The following is a 17,920-nucleotide window of genomic DNA, read 5'->3' on the forward strand; positions in this document are numbered from 1 at the left end:
TAAAAAAAAAAAAAAGATGCATGGATGCGAAGGGGGGGGGGGGAGAAGAGGGCGGGCCAGGCTGGGACATGGGAGAGAGCGTAGCATGGATGCGAGGGGGGGGGGGAACATGGAAGGGCGAGAGGGGACTTGCTGGAAAAGGATGAATGGAGGCGGCAGGGGACAGAGGAGCATGGATGGGCATGGATTGGGAGGGCAGGACTCAGGGAGAGAGGGAAATTGCTGGATAGGGAAAAATGGAGGGGCCAGGTGACAGATGAGCATGGATGGGCATGGATTGGGAGGGCAGGACTCAGGGAGAGAGGGAAATTGCTGGATAGGGAAAAATGGAGGGGCCAGGTGACAGATGAGCATGGATGGGCATGGATTGGAAGGGCAGGACTCAGGGAGAGGGGAATTGCTGGATAGGGATGAATGGAGGGGACAGATGGGCATGGATGGATATGGATTGCAGAGCAGGCCTCAGGCAGAGAGGGAAAATGCTGGATAGGGAAAAAGGGAGGGGCCAGGTGACAGAGGAGCATGGATGGGCATGGATTGGAAGGGCAGGACTCAGGGAGAGGGGAATTGCTGGATAGGGATGAATGGAGGGGACAGATGGGCATGGATGGATATGGATTGCAGAGCAGGCCTCAGGCAGAGAGGGAAAATGCTGGATAGGGAAAAATGGAGGGGCCAGGTGACAGAGGAGCATGGATGGGCATGGATTGGAAGGGCAGGACTCAGGGAGAGGGGAATTGCTGGATAGGGATGAATGGAGGGGACAGATGGGCATGGATGGATATGGATTGCAGAGCAGGCCTCAGGCAGAGAGGGGAAATGCTGGATAGGGAAAAATGGAGGGGCCAGGTGACAGATGAGCATGGATGGGCATGGATTGGAAGGGCAGGACTCAGGGAGAGGGGAATTGCTGGATAGGGATGAATGGAGGGGACAGATGGGCATGGATGGATATGGATTGCAGAGCAGGCCTCAGGCAGAGAGGGGAAATGCAGGATAGCGATGAATGGAGGGGGCAGGTGACAGACAAACATGGATGGCCATGGATTGGGAGGGCAGGGCTCAGGGACAGAGGGGAATTGCTGGAAAAGGATGAATGGAGGGGGCAGGGGACAGATGGCCATGGATTGGGAGGGCACGGCTCACACTCTCTCTCTCATATACAATGTCTTTCTGACTCTCACTCTCACACACTCTGTCTCACACTGTATCACATTCACTCTCTATGTGCCACACAGTCACTCACACACTCGCTTGGTCTCATACACTCACTCAAACAGAGAATCTGTGTCTCACACACACTCTCTCTCTCGCCCACACACACACACTCTCACTCACACTGTGTCTCACATACACACTTGCACACACTCTCATTCTCACACACACACTCTCTCACAAACACACTCACACCCAGACTCACGCTCTCTCTCACACAATCACACTTTCACTCTGACTCTCAAACAGACACTCTCACATACACTCTCCCAAACATACACACTCCGAGGAAAACCTTGCTAGCGCCCGTTTCATTTGTGTCAGAAACGGGCCTTTTTTACTAGTATGAAATAAAACTTGTGAAACTTTCTCTACAAAGGGAAAAAAATCATTAGCACATGCATTTTCAAAGCCCATTTAATGTGAGACTCATTAACATGAATGTACTCACTAAAAAGATGCCTCTTAAACGGGTACACAAGAAAGCATACATGCTAATACTAAAAGGTTACCGTGCATGCAGTGTATATTGTAATCCCCCATGACAACCCAGAATTAAGTGAAAAGGCTGGTTGACACAGGGGTCTTTGGTCCTTCAGCTTCTTGAACAAGCAATCTGGGCCTGGGTCTGGCTCTATGGAGTTTGGAACTTTATTTAGGAAGGTCGGGTTTTAAAAAAGATATATGAGTTTTGATCAGGGTGTGGCACTATATCTTAGGAAGGTTGGGTCTTGCTTTAAGTGGTGAGATGAAATCCCTAATGCTAATTGGTCCTTTCACTTTGAACTGGTTGTTCCAGGGATATGTTAACTTTTAGGCCTTAGCTGGCATGCACAGTAGTGTGTGGAAAATGATGATTCTACTATTTGGAATGTGGCCTCTAAAACCTCTTTTGCTTGCAGCACAATCTAATTTGCATGAGGAACTGGGCTAGCATGCACACTATAACAAGATGTACTGTATAATATGCTGGTTTTGATTTCTTTTCATGCATGCTAAGCTTTTAAAGATGTAATCGCAAGTGAACTATAAGACTAGCCTCATCCCCATGGGTGGGCTGAGGAGATAAGAACATAAATGTTGCCATACTTGGACAGACCAAAGGTCCATCAAGCACAGTATCCTGTTTCCAGCAGTGGCCAATCCAGGTCACAAGTACCTGGCAACATCCCAAAACAGTATGATACATTTTATGTTGCTTATCCTAGAAATGAGCAGTGGATTTCCCCAAATCCATCTTAATAATGGCTTATGGAATTTTAGAAAGATATCCAAGCCTTTTTAAAACCCTGCTAAGCTGACTGATTTTACCACATTCTCTGGCAACAAATTCCAGAGCTTAATTATACGTTGAGTGAAGAAATATTTTCTACAAATTGTTTTAAATTTACTACTTTGTAGCTTCATTGCATACCCCCTAGTGCTAGTATTTTTGGAAAGAATAAACAAGCGATTCACATCTACCCGTTCCCCTCCACTCATTATTTTATAGACCTCTATCATATCTCCCCTCAGCCGTCTTTTCTCCAAGCTGAAGACCCTTAGCCATTTCAGCCTTTCCTCATGGGGAAGTCATCCCATCCCCTTTATCATTTTCGTCACCCTTCTCTGTACCTTTTCTAATTCCACTATTAAGCTCATTTTCAAAAGAGGAGGACGTCCATCTTTCAACATAAATCGGAAGATGGACATCCTTCTCCCAGAGACATCCAAATCGGTATAATTGAAACCTGATTTTAGACGTCTTCAACTGCAGTCCGTCGGAAGGACATCCAAATTTCAAGGGGGCGTGTTGGAGGCGTAGCAAAGGCGGGACTTGGGCGTGCCTAACACTTGGACGTCTTTGACCCATAATCGAAAAAGCAAGGACGTCCCTGACGAACATTTGGACGTTTTCACCAGGACGTGTTTTTTTACGAATAAGGCACAAAAAAGTGCCCAGAATGACCAGATGACCACCGGAGGGAATCGGGGATGACCTCCTGTTACTCCCCCAGTGGTCACTAACCCCCTCCCACCCCCAAAAAACATCTTTAAAAATATTTCACGCCAGCCTCATACTCAGGTCCATGACAGCGCATGCAGGTCCCAGGAGCAGTTTTAGTGGGTACTGTGGGGCACTTCAGACAGGCGGACCCAGACCCGTACCCCCCTACCTGTTACATTTATGGAGGAAACAGCGAGCTCTCCAAAACCCACCACAAACCCACTGTACCCATATATAGGTGCCCCTTCACCTGTAAGGGCTATGGTAATGGTGTATAGTTGTGGGTAGTGGGTTTTGGAGTAGTTTTGGGGGTCTCAGCACACAAGGTAAGGGAGCTTTGTTCCTGGGAGCATTTTATGAAGCAGGGGCGTAGCCAAACAACAGATTTTGGGTGGGCCTAGGCAAGAAATGGGCGGGAAAATGCTTATTTCCACCTTGGCAGTCTGCAGCAGGCATGCGCTGAAGACTGAGCATGCACAGGTGCCAGTATCAAGGAGAGTAGCATTTTCATTACCATCAGGGGGAGGTCTTCAGCTGGTGGAGCTGGAGATCCCCACCAGCTACCACTAAACGTGTGCTACTGTTGGGTGGACTTGAACCCTAAGTGGGCGGGCCCTTGTCCACCCAGGCCCACCTGTGGCTATGCCACTGTTATGATGTCCACTGCAGTGCCCCCTAGGGTGCCCGGTTGGTGTCCTGGCATGTCAGGGGGACCAGTGCACTACAAATCCTGGCTTATCCCACGTCCAAATGACTTGCATTTGGATGTTATTGACATGGACATCTTTGGTTTCGAAAATCGCCGAAAGTCATAAACGTTCAAATCCAAGGACGTCCAAATCTAGGGACGTCCAAATTTAAGGATTTGGACGTCTCTGACGGTATTTTTTCGAAAATAAGGTTTTCCCTGTCCCTGGATTTCGAAGTTTTGCAAAGACGTCCCAATCGCAACTTGGACATTTCTTTCGAAAATGCCCCACTATATCTTTTTTGAGATGCAGTGACCAGAATTTCACACAGTATTCAAGGTGCGGCCGCACCGTGGAGTGAAACAAAGGCATTATAATGTCCTCATTTTTGTTTTCCATTCCTTTCCTAATAATACCTAACATTCTATTTGCTTTCTTTGCTGCCGCTGCACACTAAGTAGAGAGTTTCAACGTATCGTCAACGATGACACCTAAATCTTTTTCCTGATCCATAACTCCTAATGTGGAACCTTGCATCACATAGCTATAGTTCCAGCCTAAGTAGCTATCATGCCCTGGGGAATTAAAAGTGACTATTATTTAAATATTATTTTCTAAAGGCTGAAAAACATTTTTTGCAATTCTATACTTTTGAACCCCAAAAGTTTAAAAACAGGAAAGCTAAGGTAACAATATGGAAAGGAAAAGGGGATGGGATTTGATATACTGCCTTTCTGTGATTGCAAAGTGGTTTACATATTATATACAGGTACTTATTTTGTACTTGGAGCAATGGAGAGTTAAATAACTTGCCCAGAGTCACAAGGAGCTGTAGTGGGCATTGAATGTAATTTTTCAGGTTCTCAAGCCACTCCACTAACCATTAGGCTACTTCTCCATTCCTCCACAATAAGACTGATTGTGACCTACAGAAAATAAAGGATGAAAAAATACACAATCAACATGCAACTTGACATCACTACACACTGCTGGTATTTTGGCCAAATTTGCCTGCATTGGGGACCCAGTTTTCACTGAAAACCAAAAGAATAAAGCAATTCAGGAACTCACTGATGGCTCAATATAGCAGCATTGATTTAACAAATTACTTACAAAAGCCTCAATAGGACATTGAAAACATGACAAAATAAAAGCAAAGGACTCGATATTCAGCCAGCGGTGTCAGTGTTTCTTTAAATGCTGACTGTTGCTGCTAATTAGACCCAGACATTCATGGCCATCCCTTATCTAGGCATCGGTACTGGATATCTGGGGTGCCAGTGACCAAAAGCAAACACGGGCACTAGAGGCCATTAGCCCCGTAATAGCATCCGCATTTACCAGTGCAGAATTATCAGAGGAGTCTAGCATAGCAAACAATGAGTGAAATAGACCTTAGTGCAGATAGCATGCAAATGTAGTCAAGCTCATTTAAATGAGGTCATTTTGTATTCCTCCCCAATGATCAGAAAAGAGCACCCAAAACAAAGGTGCCTTACTGCTGTAAAAAATAATGCCAGGTCCGAGCAAGCATCAGGGTGTTGGAAGAGAGGATTTCCCATGATTCTCATGCTTCTTTCATGATTCTTGCAAAGTCTACAGGTTTGGATTGCTTTTGGAACCAGAAGGAAGCCTGTGCAAGCCCTGGAGTGCTAGTTGTGAGAAACAGCAGACCCAAACGTGAAACACACATTAATATTCCTGTCCTGCATCTAAATTTAAAGTGGCTATGCTTAAAAAAAAAAAAACACACATTGACGTCTGTTACTTGCATCTAAATATAAGCATCCCGAAAAAAAAAATTAAAAACACTTATATTTAGGCTGTAGAAACCAGATACCAATGTGTGCTTCGTGTTCGGGTTTTAAAAAGCGCATATGCACAGGAGCTGAGCTTACAGCTGAACTCTTATGCGCATGCGCCAAGCACAATCCTCCCACCAAGCTCCCTAATGCTCAAAGCTATGAGTGTGCCTATATTTGTTTGATTTTAGAATTGTAAACCACTTAGACTCAATTGTTTTGGAATTTTGACGGGTTATCAAACATCTAATAAATATAATAAACATAAACATCTCATTAGATTAGGGTGTTGTTCTTCTGCGTTGTTCCGACACTATTTTTATGGCGCTGTTCAGAATAGAGCTGGAGTTTTGATCATCTGCCCCTGGATGTTTGGCAGTGCCTGAAAGTTATACAGTAAACGGTCGATATCCTGTGCTGGACCTGGATAGCTAGGTGGGCAATTAGGATTGTCTTTTGTGCAGTCCAACATGCCCTCTTAGTTATCCAGACACAGGCACTGAATATCTGCAGTGCCAAGATAAATTCTGAGACCACTCCAATACTAACCGGATTGCGCCACAGTGGAAAAAGCAGAAAGTCAGCAGCACTTTCCAGTTAAATAACACTATCTGCTCCAGGGCTGGCCAGTATGAGTTAACCATGCAACTTCTCCTACCCAATTAAATAATTTTAAATATAAGCCCCTAAGTTTATAAGTTTAAAGATCTTTATAAGCTATTCTTAAATCTCTTAGGATACTATAAAAGCAAAGGAAAAATGAATGAGGAAAAGTGTAATCAAAGAAGTAGGACTAACACACTGAGTACATAAGGGGCCCTTTTCCTACAGGGTTGGCTGCCATGCAACAATCCAGTACTACCGCCAGCCCAACGTAAGCACCGGCGGTAGATCCTCCCATGCGTCCACGATTTCCAGTGCTAGCAGATTTTCCTATAAAATAATACCACTGGTGGATTACCCGGCGATAATTTGGGCAGTGCTGCACGCTGCCTAGTTACTGCTGGGTTAGCGTGGGAGTACTTACCGCCACCTAAATGGGTGGCAGTAAGAGCTCCCTCCAAGCTGGCTGTGCGGCAAGTGCAAACTTACTGCACTGCCATTTCTTTTTTGGGGCTTTTTACCTGCCACAATAAAAGGGGCCCTGGCGCATAGCAAAAATGGCTGCTACTGCTAAAGCAAAGCCCCTTTTACCACAACTTAGTAAAAGGGCCCTTAATCATTACCCAAATTCATGTGTCAGGCACATAGGAGCCAACTTTTCAGAACTATTGAGGGGGAGGGGTGCTAAACCAAATGGAAATAATCCCTCCCTGGACACATACAAGGAATTCTCTCAATATTGGGGGTGCCCAAGCACCGACAGTGCCGGCTCCTATGGTCAGGCAATCTTCTACAGGAGCTGGCACATCTGTAACTTCTACCCTTTCTTCTTTCCTCAAATCCTGTATCAAAGTAGTTGTTTGCAAAGCACACACTGTGGATAATGATTCATATGTGCCACTGGAGATGTACTTGTTTGTGTTTTGATTTAAAGACTATAAATAAAACTTCAATGTTATAATTATATTTGGACCTGTCAAGATTATAATCGTAGGTTATCTGACGTCTTCATTTTCTCTGATAGACTCAGCATCAACCAATAGTCATTCATGGAGTTATACAAAAAATATTGTAGAACAGCACTGATTCTTCAGGGCTCCAAACCAGTCAGGGTTTTTCAGGAAATTCTGAGTGACACGGTTGGATTGAATCACTGGATCTCACGCTGTTTTGACATATGCAGCATGGGATTCAAAGGAAAATGAATGTTTTTTTTTATTAACAAAATAATTACCTAATTTATATGACTATAAAATAGAAATTAAAATTTTAAAAATTATATTGGTTTCTTTTCCTAGTAATACTAATCTAGTTGCTTGGCCACAGTATGTGAAAGGCATAGATTTAAATCTCATGTATGGTAGCACTCAGCATGTCATGAATTTAATACACTCTGGACCTTGGCAGAAGAGAAGATGACACCCACTACTTTGATGAACTATAAGGGTGGGAAGAAGTCATTTAGGAGTTTGTCTTGAACACTCCCCCTCTAGTCGTCAATTGACTGTAGAAAGGTGAATTCTCCCAGGGGTCCTTTATCAAGCTGCAGTAAAATGAACCTATGGTAGTGGCGGGGACAGTTTTTCTCATGCGCCAGGGCCCTTTTACCACAGTGGGTAAAATGATCCTTTAAAATGGTCATGTGGTAAGATTACTCTTACCTCATAGCCATACAGCAGGGAGCACTTACCACCACCCACTGAGGTGGCGGTAAGGGATCCTGCGGTAACCCGGTGGTAACTGAACAGCACACGGCACTTCCTGATTACCTCCAGGTTAACACTGCAGTAAAAATTGCAAAAATATTTTTTGTTGTGCCAGAAATGGCGTGTGCCCAAGGCAGAACTACCGCCGGAGGTCGCGTGGGCCGGCAGTAGTTCTGGGTTGCCACGCAGCAACTCTTCAGTAAAAGGGCCCCTCAGTGTAGGAAGGCGAATAGTGGAGTACCACAGGAATCTGTATTGTGACCAGTCCTTTTTAACATATTAATAAATAATCTGGAAATGGGAACAATTGATCAAAATTGCAGATGACACAAAATTATTCAAAGCTGTTAAATATTATGTCAATTGTGAGAAACTGCAGGAGGACCTTATAAAATTGTAAGACTGGGCATCCAGGTCAAAAAGTGATGCACATTAGGAAAATTAAGCCAAATCCTAGTTTATTTATTTATTTATTTATTTAGATTTTGCTCACACTTTTTTCAGTAGTAGCTCAAGGTGAGTTACATTCAGGTACTCTGATAGTTACATGATATCAGATTCATCACTGAGGAAAAGGATCTAGATGTCACATGGCCATTAAAATCCTCTGCTCAGTGTATAGCAGTGGCCAAAAAGGGAAACAGAGTGACAGGAATTATTAGGAATAGAATAGAGAACCAAAGAAAATTATAGTTACATGATGCTAGCTTCTACATTAGGAGAAAGATTTAAGTGTCATCATGAACACTGAAATTTTTCTGCTCAGTGTGCAGCTGTGACCAAAAAAGTAAACAAGGAATTATTAGGGAAGGATTTCAAGTTGCTGCATCTCAAAAAGATACAGCAGAATTAGAAGACTTACAGAGAAGTGCAACCAAAATGATTAAGGGGATGGAATAATTATCTCGAGGAAAGGCTAAATAGGGCTCTTCAGCTTGGAGAAAAGCCAGCTGAGAGGATATATGATGGAGGTCCATAAAATCCTGAGTGGAGTGGAACAGATAAATGTGAATTTATTGTTTACTCTTTGAAAAAGACTAAGGGACATGCCATGAAGTGATATAGAAGTCATATAACAAACAAGATAAACAGTTTTTTTCACTCAATGCATAGTGTGATGGGCAGCTGTTCCTTCTGGTGCTCTACTCCTGCACAAGTCCTGTGGCTACCCCTACAGTTACCCAGTGGTTTCAATAATAATCCAGACCCCCTTCCCTGCTCAGCTCCTATAGGATGTGTTTTCTGGGTCTATTCAACCTGCAGCCCTTCCCTTTTCACTAAAGAAGGCATGGTAGTGAGTGCACAACCTTAGCCAGTTCATGTGAAGGTCCTTGGGCAGGAATTTATTTTAAAGTATCTTTAAGTATCATGTACAATTCAGTTCAGTTCAAGACAAAATAATACCTGGAGTATTGTGTTCAGTACTGGTCTCCGTATCTCAAAAAAGATATAGTAGAATTGGAAAAGGTACAGCGAAGGGCGACGAAAATGATAGTGGGGATGGGACGACTTTCCTATGAAGAGAGGCTGAGAAGGCTAGGGCTTTTTAGCTTGGAGAAGAGACGGCTGAGGGGAGATATGATAGAAGTGTATAAAATAATGAGTGGAATGGATCGGGTGGATGTGAAGCGACTGTTCACGCTATCCAAAAATACTAGGACTAGAGGGCATGAGTTGAAGCTACAGTGTGGTAAATTTAAAACGAATCGGAGAAAATTTTTCTTCACCCAACGTGTAATTAGACTCTGGAATTCGTTGCCGGAGAACGTGGTACGGGCGGTTAGCTTGACGGAGTTTAAAAAGGGGTTAGATAGATTCCTAAAGGACAAGTCCATAGACCGCTATTAAATGGACTTGGAAAAATTCCGCATTTTTAGGTATAACTTGTCTGGAATGTTTTTACGTTTGGGGAGCGTGCCAGGTGCCCTTGACCTGGATTGGCCACTGTCGGTGACAGGATGCTGGGCTAGATGGACCTTTGGTCTTTCCCAGTATGGCACTACTTATGTACTTATGTACTTATGTGCAACTAAAGTTAAGAGCCAATAATACAAATATATTTATAGAATAATAGCAGTTATGTGTGTGATTGGCATCAATAATTGTAAGGCAATAGACAAATAATAATTGTTGAACAAAGGCAAATATTCAACTAATAATGCACTTAAGTCCCTTGGGAGGAAATTCTATAAATGGCACCAATTAAAATCGGCACTCAACATTATTCCATGAAGAGCGCTCTGAGATGAGTGCTCTTTATAGAATAGTGTTGAGTCCCGAATTCCACACTCAACTTAAGAACATAAGAGAATAACCATACTGGGTTAGACCAATGGTCCATCAAGCCCAGTATCCTGTTTCCAACAGTGGCCAATCCAGGTCACAAGTACCTGGCAGAAACCCAAATAGTAACAACTTTGAGCACACAGACTTATTCCAGCTGAAACTTGGTGTAAATCCTAGTGTGCAAGGTGGACATGGATCCCTGCTATTCTGTTCCACCAAGTTCTCTCAGAAAATGTGCAGAAGTACTTTATATACTAATCATTCTCATGGAGTACAATAAATGTGAAAGGGAAAAGGCCTCAGCTCCCTTGCCTCCACATGTATTAGAATTCTTCCAGGATGAAAAGAACTTAGACAGGGTCAATTATCTTCACAGGAATAAAAAAAAAAACCTTTCACAGAAAATTATTAAAACTCCTCCTTCAGTAATTCAACGCAGACCGGTATCACTCGAGTACCGAGAGTATCTGTGGCTGCACTGAATTACTGAAAGAGGAGGAAGCGGTACTTGAACGTCTTCAAGAACCCTGGAATTTACCACTGAGACAGGTGTTAGTCACATAAAAATACAGCCCATGTCGGGTCATCAATAAAGTCCACTTATTCCATTCTTGACAGTCTTTTATATTTTTTTCTGGACTGCTTGTGTACTTTTTGTCTATTAGATTGTAAGCTCTTTGAGCAGGGACTGTCTTTCTTCTATGTTTGTGCAGCGCTGCGTATGCCTTGTAGCGCTATAGAAATGCTAAATAGTAGTAAATAGTAGTAGTAGTACTTTGACCTTCTCAGTTGTATGCTTCTTTATTATATAGGCCAAAAATAGGCGCCTACTTGGCATCCTCATTTCAGTGACCTACTTACAATTTGCTGTTTTTGTGCTATTGTGCATTTTGCCCTTTTTAAAAATTCTTTGCTTCAGAAGAGGCAATGAAGCTCACAGGTATACTTCATCTACATTTCTTCGAAGTAGCTATTACAAGTCTAATAGCTAGAATTAGCTCATTTCTTCCATAGGACTGATGAGCCCTAATATGGCAGTGCTGAAACCCTTCTTGAAAGATATACTTACAGTTCCACTTATAACAAAATTAGCTGGAATGCTGCCTTATTTGCTACACTGTCAACATTCAAAGTGAAGCCATTTCATTTGGTCATTTTGCATATGAAGGTAACCTGCAAGGTTTTATACTGCAGTTGGCTATATGGAAATGTCATTAGCAACGACAATATGTGATCTGAGGTCATTTTAGAGTCATCTACATCCCAGATGTTACATGAAAATTATAATGGGAAAAAATAACAATTGTCTTGTTAAATGAAAAGTTAAATGAAAAGTAGCTTTTTAAAGAGTGCATTTCCCTTTGGGTGGAGATTGCTAAATCTTCCCTTCCATGCATCCTTCCATTCAATCCCCTAGGAAGGAGTAACCCACCCAGATATTTATGATTTCAAAACTGCATTTGCGTCATTTGCACCATACGTAGGTCATTATTCTCAGCTAGACCATATCCTGCAGAATGAAAATAATAAGCGACATTTGACCTAAATGTGAAAACAACTTTAAGGTGTTAAAACAAGCAGTAGCAGTTTCAGGAAACAAATCACTCTGTAACGTAAGGTAATTGTAGCTTTTTCTAAGTTAAGTATAGTACCCTAGAGATTATTGTAAGTAGGCTATAATATAATTATTATTAATGGCACTGTTTTTTAATGATAATTAGTGCTATCTCCAGACAAAATGAGATGATATATGCTAATCTGTTTTTTTTTTCAAGAGAAATGTATCTTTTTCAAGGTGTTGCTGTTGTTTAATAATCGTATAATATTGTTTTTTGTCTTATATTTGACTATTTGGTACTGTGAAATATATATAAAAATGAGGTCTTATAAATAAATAACATGCATAGATTGTATTTTCAAAACAAGATATTATTTTCTATGAAACAATAATTCATATACATCTGCATAATTATCCATAAATGTCGCTCTCTCTCTCTCTCTCTCTCTCTCTCTCTCTCTCCCTGTTAATGATTTTATTTTATACAGGGTAAAATTAAATCTTTTGTCAGTCACTAAACAATAAGTTTACATTATTTAATTGACCATTCTTATTCTCTCTGAGCATTAATAACAATTTCTGAGTTTTAAATGAATGCTCACTATTCCTGGCTTTGGCTGGAAAATCAAAGTCAAGAGTTTCTTGCATGTGATGGTGGGCAGGCATTAAGGGCCCCTTTTATTAAGTGGCGGTAAGTCAAATGTGGGCTTACTGCTTGCTAAACAATCCGGTGGTACTTCCCACCTCTAGCACGCCAGAGTGTACCCGGCAGTATTTGGGCAGTGCCGTGAGCTGCCTGGTTACCGCGGGATTAGCACAGGAGCCTCAATGGGTGGCGGTAAGGGCTCCCTCCAAAATGGCCATGTGCAAGTGCTTTACTTGCCGCATGGCCATTTCCTGCAGGAAAGAGAGACTACCCTTTTACCTACTGCGGTAAAAGGGAGCCTGAGCGCGTGTGAAAAATACGTGCCGATGGCAGTACAGGCCCCCTTTTGCTGCAGCTTGGTAAAAGGGGCCCTAAATGATCCACTGGCTCCCCCTAGGGGGGACCTCAAGGGCCTGGTGGCTCAGTAGCCCCCTGTTGTGTCCTTCTGCAGTCCCTATTCAGGGCTAAAAAAATACAAAAAGTGCATTCCTACTGTAAAAGCCATGCACCCACACTTGACTAGCTCACCCTATTTCAAGAATGAGTCATACCCTTCCTCATCCCCAAGCTCCCATTTACCTTCCTCCAAGCGTTCATATATGAGGTAAGAGGGATCCTCATTCTCTCCTACTCCAGTGCTGCATAATAGCAGCATTTGAACCCAAGTGGTATGTTGGAACACACTGCTAAAGGCCAGTCTTCTAAAACAGGGGGTGATCTCCAGCAATTGTGAAATACAGTGTAATCCCCTGTTAGGTAAGTCCCTGTGGAGTAAGTCCCTGTGGAGAATCACTAGGGGGAGTGACTGGGAGGACCCTGGATGAGAGGAAGCCCAGCTCAAGGGGAGTAGTTTGAAATAAAATGCAGAGAGATAGTGCCCTGGGACAGAAAATTGACAGGGGGGAGGAGATTGGAAGTAGATAAAACTAAGGTTATACCCTTTAGGGGAAGGGGTCTTTGGTTGTCTGATGGTCCCCTGCCATTGACCTGGAAGAGTAAAGGGGAATCCAAAATAGAAGTGTGATCATTGGCTGTAAAAGGGAGCTGTGGCTCAGCAAAGCGACAACTGTGGAGGAGGAGAGTTATGGGTGGGCAGAGGAGAGTGCCAGGGAGTGCCCATCCCAAGACCAGGGTGGATCTGAAGTAAAGGTCGCCCTAGAAGGAGGTCAGGCCACAGGGGGCCTGGACCTGTGAGTGGAACACAGTCTTTGGGACACTATTCTCTGGGATAGACATGGCTTATTACGGGAACATTGGACACTAAAGGGTTAAATAGGTATCATGCCTTTATCCCTCCAGTGGCCAGCTGCTTAATCAGAGCACATTTCTACAACCTGGACATGACAATATTAGGTCTAAATAACAATGTCCATCTTTTAAGACATGGACACCCCTCCCCCTACTGTGATTGGAGTTGGGCATCCATATTTTGGCCCCTCTCTAGTCTCACCCAAAACATGCGCAGCTCAAGTTCCCTTGCCATATAGAGGTGCTGCAGCATTAGACGTTCATATTCTGTCTTTGTAAAATTGGGATTTGGACAACCATGCAATATGGATGTCTAGATGCCAGATGTCCAAAACAAGAATAGAGCGTCTAAAATAACCACCATAAGGTGGCATGTGTTTCTGTCTTAAGTATGGTAGTTATTAAGCTGCAGAAAATGGCATATTTTACTGTATCTCAGTTTACATCATATGCCCTTATTTGGCAGTTTGATCCCTAATTGGTAATACCGTAAGACTACCACTAGGGGTTGAGTGATGCCATTTTGAACCTAGGCACTAATGGGGCAATGATGATAGGGAGTCAACTCCTGACCCCATACCCCTTTTTTTCACACACGCACACACACACACACACATTCACTTACTAAATAGCTTGAGAGACCATCACCACACAAACACAAAAACTAAACACCTTGGGAGACCATCACTTTGAATGGGCTATGTCGACAATGCAATGCAGGAATTAATGGTGTGGTTTGGTAAAAGAGGCCCTACATGAAGTAAAATTCCCTGTAGGGTAAGTCAATTGATAAAACTGATATGAAACTAAATTTGAATTTATTGTTAAAAGGGATTTTGTTTTTAGAGGATCACAGATAATTGAAGAGCCTTCATCCTCCTCCTCCACCCGCATAACTGGATTTGTTCAGTCCTGCTGATAAAAGAAAACATGCCACTGCAATAGTTTTTAATTACATTTAATACTACTATTGGTATTTAGAAAACATCTGTGTTAATTAAAATGATTGTTTTGATAGCATCATTTGTGATATATCTTTTCTTGCAAACCATGAGTACAAATGTGAATACCATGTGATGTTAAGGATGATACATTAATTACTCATAGTTTTACATAATTGCAATGGCATAAATCCTTGTAATGGTTCTTTTATGCCAGTTTGCCACAGGCTTCTCTAGTTTGCACACCCTTATTTTCTTTCTCTAATTTGTAAGCTTTTGCATTAGCATTGGTTTTGCAATAAGGTATGGCATGCCCTTTTGCTTACCTCAACTCCGGGTAAAATAAAATAGAGGATTTTGAGAATTTATGAAGGCTTTAGGAATGATTCATTTTATATAGTGGAACAGTACTAAATCTAATTTATGCTTCCAAACATTTATCATTTTAAGTACAAAAATAATAATAATAGATTTTATTCAAAAAATATCACTTTCAATTTCCATGTGCACCAGAAAAAACTTTTCTGTGAGCTAAAGGTAAATTTCCACTCCAGCTCTAACCAATGGCTAGTTTTCATTACAGCAGTGACTAAGTAGATTTCTATTCTTAGTACCCTTTTATAAAGACACGGGAGGGCTAATTTACGGGTAGCATGTGCCCAATTGGTACTACCGCTGGGGTAGCACTTGTGCTCGGTGGTAATTCTGATTTTGGCATGCACTGAATCCCATGGTAGAAATCTTTCTACCATGGGGGCATTCCCGGCTGTAACCGGCAGCACATCCACATTGGCGCAGGCTGCATGGTTGCCAATTAGGTAGCGTGTGAGCCGTTACCGCTAGGTCAATGGCTGGCAGTAAGGGTTCAGGCTGTAAATAGGCTTGCGCTAGTTTTAATATTAGCGCAGGCCCATTTCCCAGTCCGTTAAAAAATGGCCTTTTTCCCAGCCGCAGAAAAAATGGCCCAGCTCATGCCTAAAAGATGTGCCCATACTACCACAGTCCACTTTTTACCACTGCTTTCTAAAAGGACCCCTTAGTAACCAATAACACATTTCTTCTCTTTGAGTACCCAATAGAAAATTTCAACTGCAACAGTAACTGGGTACATATTTGCTCCCTCCCTAAGGACGCTGGCAAAAAAAAAAAAACAGAGGGGGTAATATTCAGGCCATGGCAGTAAGCAGTTTATTAAGATAAAAGAATTTGGATATATTAATATTTATTAAATAAATAAATACATAGAGTTAAGTGAAATTGTTTGGGCCGATGACGAGTAAAGTGAATCACAGGAGTATGATCCTGTGTGAAACAAGTCACCACTAGGTCCATAGGTTACTTAGCTCCTGAGATGCTTGAAGGACAGTGTTGGGTTTATTGAACAATTCCAGAAGCTGCACAGCCTTTTTCTACTTGTGATGTCTAGTTTTAACAAAATAATACGTAGCAATCATTTACTAGCAAAAAGTGCATTTGATCCATCTAAAATGTCTGTTAGCAAAAGGTTCTTTAACTGGTTGTTGAGGGTAAAAGGGTCATGGATTTGATGTACTGCTTTTCTGTGGTACAACTAACGCAGTTTACATTCATTATATGCAGGTAGAGCGAGAATGAAGCCAAGTTGTGCCTTAAATTAGGTGTTCTGGTGTAATTTTTCTACTATTAAATCAGTCTAAACTTTGTACTATGTGCCTGTGTAAGATTTTCTTGATATCTCCCACTAAGTCCCCAATGCAAATGTAGATGCAAGAACCAAATGCTCAGAGCCGATGAGTGCGTGAAGCAACGAGCTCACCAGCTCTAAGCGCAATGAGCATGCAAATGCATGCTAAAGAGGTCATTCCATATTGCTCCCCAAAGCTCAGCGGGTTTTGTGCCACATGAGGGTGCTCCTCTCGCAGCAAACTCTACGCCAGCTCAGAGAAGGCATTAGGGTTGTGCCGAGCCGTGAGGAGGAATAAGGTGTTGCTGGTGGCCTTGTAATGATTGGTGGAGGAAACCCAGTCTGGCGGAAGCAGCTGAAATCAGGGGTATAGGAACAGTAACTCTTCTCCTCCTTCAGTATGTTTTCCGGCTATCAATGAAACATATGTCCTAAACTAGGACAAAATAGAAAACCCCCCAACATACCTCAATAAAAGGCATGTGGAAATAAATTATACTGGGTTTAATTGACAGGAAATGCCTCATGGATAGTAACTGAGTGGAGATCAGATAATATTCCTGGCTCCCGTCCCTGCTTGGCACGTCTTCCTCCTCCTTCTCCTCTCTGGCGTTCTGGGCATGCACTGAAGAGCTGTGCTTGATGCAAACCTCGATGCTTGCACCAGGCACCATACTCCCCCTTTATTTCCTAATGATCTAAGCTAATAGTGCGCATATCATTTGCGTACTATTAACTTGAGCATTAGGAAGTAATTCCTCAATACTGTTGTGGCAGTATTTTTTGGCGCTGTTTTGTACAGCACCAGAGATTTGAGCATCTGACCCTAAAAAAGAGAAATGAGATGCACACGCCTGACTGGCCTGACTTAAGAGAAAATGTCTATTAGTGTTTTTGGCATGCACCGAATCCCGCGGTACAAAATTTTCTACCACATTGCTGGTTATTCTTGAATTTTTTGTGCATATCTGCAGCCTGTGAAAGAGGCTACATTGTCCTGAAAGAGATGGGTTTTTAAAACGTTATTCAAAATTGCTACCATAAAGATTTTATATATCAAGATCTAGTGTAGTATCCCTGGTTGTTACTTTTATTGAATGATAAAATCTACTATTAAATTTTAAATAATTCTTAGACAAAACTATCCTAGCCAGTTCATATACATAATCCATTGGTACTCTATAATTTTTCTCTTGTTGAGGCTGGATCTAACAACCATAAGGACCTGAGGAATGTTGGTATAAGGTAACTCAATATCTAATGTAAACAACAAGGAGGAAGTTATCAAGGCACAGTAAAAGGTACATTTTTGCCGCACCTTGATTTACTACGGGAATCATCCACCTGCAGCATCTCTGTCCTGCAGATGCTGATTCCCATGGTAAATGAATAATGTTGCTAGTGAGCCACCTCACAAGCAGCGTTATTTCATCTGCCCAGAAGCATCAGGACACCAAACCATGACCTGATGCATCCAGGGTCATCTTTTAAATGGGTTGACATTCTTCAAATTAAACAGGTGGCTAGAATGCCTTTCGAGTCATAAGCCCCTCTAGGACTCCCAAATCAAGCCCTA

This window comes from Microcaecilia unicolor, chromosome 5 (assembly GCF_901765095.1).
Source record: "Microcaecilia unicolor chromosome 5, aMicUni1.1, whole genome shotgun sequence".
Taxonomy (NCBI): domain Eukaryota; kingdom Metazoa; phylum Chordata; class Amphibia; order Gymnophiona; family Siphonopidae; genus Microcaecilia; species Microcaecilia unicolor.